This window comes from Hesperophylax consimilis, chromosome 9 (genome assembly GCF_061612785.1).
Source record: "Hesperophylax consimilis isolate HC1 chromosome 9, BYU_Hcon_1.0, whole genome shotgun sequence".
In the NCBI taxonomy this organism is placed as follows: Eukaryota; Metazoa; Arthropoda; class Insecta; order Trichoptera; family Limnephilidae; genus Hesperophylax; species Hesperophylax consimilis.
Window position 1 is genome coordinate 25,160,431 of NC_142844.1, and position 4,846 is coordinate 25,165,276.

Genomic DNA, 4,846 nt, shown 5'->3' on the forward strand with positions numbered 1-4,846 from the left:
ATTCTCAAGTGTGCTCATCGTTGTTTAATGGGGTAAGTAAATTATGAAACATTTGTAAAAGTGTCTTAACTTAATACTCTGAAACTAACTACGACTCTGCAAACAGAAGAAATTTACTTTGCCGAATTTGGACTTCGCAAATTAGTTCATAACGTGGCGAGTAATTTGCGCTCCCATGTAAAAATGTCTATTCATTCAAAAGCAGATTTTACTTTTAAGAACTAAATGGTGATATTATAATGCGAGATGCCTATTTACTGTCAGATTGATTTATTGACGAATCACAGTAAGCTTAACCCCCTTCGTTCTTCAACAGTTGATTTTACCCCTCGCCATTATCTTCTCGTCTATTAATTCCTATGTCTGTGTGTGCCACGCAAGATGAGACGCGCGGCCCTGGAGTAGGTACTGGACAGACCTACGGTCGAATTTTCCCTTTCAAATCTCTAAAATAAAGTGGGAATCTTAACCTCTCAGGTTCTTAAATATTTTTACCAACAAGTCCCAACGACATGGTGAATTTTCTTTGAATTTCGGAATGATCCATAGGTATCTAAAATGTTTTACATATTACTTAATTTTGAAGTTGTCGTTAAAAGAAATACTATTTTAGAAACTAGACAATTTTTAAAATATTTTTATTTGAAAAAAAACATTGATCTTTCTAAAAAATAAATTTTTAATATCAAATATGAAAATGTTAACAAAAAAACTTACCAGGACATTTTGACTCGGAACGTTCATAATTTTTGAATAATTCGATATTTATTTATTTTATTTTATTGATACATGATTTAGAAAGAATGTTGTTTTTTGTGATATTTCACCCTCCTTGTTAGGGATGACCCTGTGTTATGGCATAATAATATTCGTTTTGTGTAGGTAATAAGTAATAAAACTGTCATTTCACTTTTTATACCGTTTAAACAATAAAAAATATAAATAATTTTTGAACTTTCAACTATCAATGAAAAAATGCGAACTTCATTATCATGACAATTTAAAAACTTTTATCCATGTAATAATGGATAAGTATTATTTAATACAAGAATAATTATTTATCTTTCCAATGACGAACATATCATGTATCTACGCATTATATAAAAACAGATAAAAAATACTTTTGTAATGTATGGACGTCCCGGTCAGATCTGGCCTTCAGAGGCTATAATGGAATATGATGTTTGTGGCTAGTAATGTCCTTCCGAGGCCTCAAAGGTTAACGACACAAGTGATGAAGTCGTGTAAAAACAATGTTCGGCGCGCGGCCCGGTGTAATGGACGGACTTACGATCGACTTTGCCCTGGCAGGCCTAGAAAATCGATCTGTGCTAATTTTATAGTTGAAAAAGGTTTTATAAAATGTTCAAACCGTTTTACATAAAATATTTGAATGGTAAGGTCCCGTTTTTATTAATCTTAAATATAATTAACTTACTTCCGTAGGGATCCCTCTAGAGCAAGGCTGCCCAACCTTTTTAACAGTTGGGCAAAATTGACGATTTTAAAGTCACTAGCGGGCCACTGACTACTGACGGTTGCTCATAGACATATGAATATTAGTAGACCTGCCCTAAGTGATTAAAAGCGTATTATCCCCACTCCCCATACCGGTTCCATTGGAGCCGGCTGGGCTCGCGTATGGCCTCAAGTGAAATTTGAAAACGTGACGTCATCATTCTTGTCCGAACTATGGTCGAGGCATCATCGGTTCATTTTACGAAATAACACGGCAAAATGTTGACTTGTACTATGAAAACTTGTAAAAATAGATGTGAAAAAGAGAATAAACCCAATTGTCGTATTACATTCCATAAGTAAGCATTATTTTACTTTATTTTAAGCTTATTCACACCGTATTATATGGATCAGTTTTAGAAACATATACTATCACATCACAATGTAGCGATTCTCAAGTGTGCTCATCGTTGTTTACTGGGGTAAGTAAATTATGAAACATTTGTAAAAGTGTGTTAACTAAATACTCTGAAACTAACTACGACTCTGCAAACAGAAGAAATTTACTTTGCCGAATTTGGACTTGCAAATTAGTTCATAACGTGGCGAGTAATTTGCGCTCCCATGTAAAAATGTCTATTCATTCAAAAGCAGATTTTACTTTTAAGAACTAAATGGTGATATTATAATGCGAGATGCCTATTTACTGTCAGATTGATTTATTGACGAATCACAGTCAGCTTAACCCCCTTCGTTCTTCAACAGTTGATTTTACCCCTCGCCATTATCTTCTCGTCTATTAATTCCTATGTCTGTGCGGTTGCTATTTTTGTTACCTGAGCATTTTTAATGTCTTGTTTTATCCAACAAACAAATAAACACATTGAAATTATATTGTCGTCTATTAAAATAATAAAATAAATAACATCTACTGCCAAATAACGAAACAACATTTTAAGTAACAAAAATCCAAATCCAAGTAATTGGTAGAATCAATGTGATTTCTGACATTGTTTTTGTTATAATTCTCCTATGTTAGGAGTCAGTTCAGATGTTGACAGTAGCAACAAATCAGACATATTATGTTGCTCAGTTAGAGATGTGCGGTATTTATTTTTTACAAAATTGAAATTAGAAAAAAACTTTTCACAAACATACGTACGTTCTTCTCCAAATTCTTCTGAAGAAGTTTGTGAATTTGAAAATATTTTTTCTGCAAAAAGGTTTTTCAGTTCAGTGAGTTCCAACTAGATATTGGCAGGATAATTAATTATTTCAGTCAAACTGATTGTGAAAGGATTAACAAAATAAATTAAATTTTGTTTTGTATTTTCAAAGTCCTGGAATCTGCTTTCAAACGACTGTAATAAGCATCTTATTTTAGCTTCATACTTTTTGGTGACAATATTTAGCTTATCTTTCAAATCTTTGAGTATGGGAAAAAATTATTGTACTTGTATATTGAGTATGGGGAATTTACGTCTGTGAAGAGCTTTTGAACGTATGTAATTTATGTAGCGTACTACCGGCTCCATTATATCATTCAACTTTATGTCCTTTGCACACAACGCCTCCTGGTGGATGATGCAATGATACGAAAATATTTTTTGATCCAAGTAATTTTTGAATTGGCGAGTATTTTGAAAATGGTTCACGCGGGCTACTTATAATTCGTTCACGGGCCACAGTGTGGCCCGCGGGCCTGGGGTTGGGCAGCCTTGCTCTAGAGAACAATAATATGAGTTCATAAAATCCTACAAATAAAATGTTCTTGATAAGTAAAAATGGATTATGCCATGAAAAAGCTGTGTTAGTTCCTTGTAGCATTTTGTATTTATTTTGAACTTATAAATCATCGTCAATGTCGCTGTTCAAAATGAATGTATTAAATATATTAATATATAATTTTAGTATATTTTATTAAATATTTTACTAATTTTGTTTTGCAAATTTCTCACAATTATTTAAGTATTTTACTACCCAAACCATCAAAGACAGAATGCCACTTTAATTTTCTATATGTATCAGCAAAAAATTGCAGTAAGGTCGGATGTAGGTTACCTAATTATTTTTTTTTTCAAATTTATATAATTTATCAACATAAAATAAATAATATTATATTTCACAAAAAAAACATTAAATGTGCGAAAGAAAACTAATGGAGGCGCTAGGGTAGCATGTTGCCATCAATGCCACCAGAATGCATGGGAAATGTCAGAAGTTATTGGTACAATTTATTGGGAGACAAGAAAATTGCAACAGGCCACAGACATAGGAATTAATAGACGAGAAGATAATGGCGAGGGGTAAAATCAACTGTTGAAGAACGAAGGGCGTAAGGCTGACTGTGATTCGTCAATAAATCAATCTGACAGTAAATAGGCATCTCGCATTATAATATCACCATTTACTTCTTAAAAGTAAAATCTGCTTTGGAATGAATAGACATTTTTACATGGGAGCGCAAATTACTCGCCACGTTATGAACAAATTTGCGAAGTCCAAATTCGGCAAAAAAATTCGGTTGTATTTTCAGAGTCGAATATTTCGTTTAAGTATTTAGTTAAGACACTTTTATAAATGTTCATAATTAACTTCCCAGCAACCAACCAGCTTTGTGTTTCGCGTCCAGACGTTTCTCGATATGATAGTATAATATGTTTCTAAAACTGATCTATATTATACGATGTGAATATGCTTAAAATAAAGTAAAATAATGCTTATATATGGAATGTAATACGACAATTGGGTTTATTCTCTTTTTCACATCTATTTTTACAAGTTTTCATAGTAAAAGTCAACATTTTGCCGTGTTATTTCGTAAAATGAACCGATGATGCCTCGACCATAGTTCGCACAAGAATGATGACGTCACGTTTTCAAATTTCACTTGAGGCCATACGCCAGCCCAGCCGGTTCCAATGGAACCGGTATGGGGAGTGGGGATAATACGCTTTTAATCACTTAGGGCAGGTCTACTAATATTCATATGTCTATGCAACAGGCCCAATACACACGATTTTTGTTGATCATTTTAAGTACTAACTATTTAATTATAAAAATATTATCTGCTTCCACGATTTTGGGAATGCTATAGATTCCAATCTATGTAGGTACATTATAACAATATTAACATCACATGACAGATTACATTTTTTCATGATAAAACAACGACATCCTAGTACTTTTCGAATAATCGCGCGCGCATGAGAAGAAACCGGATAATAAAACAAATTTCCAATAAACCAGTTTTGTCTTTTACACTTATTATTCGCAAATGGTTTGCTAAAAACCACCCTAATCATAACTGCACTGGAGGTTATTATTGTGTTTATAATTGCTCAGATCTAGGTGAGCTTCCAACAACTCAAATTATCGATCATACGGT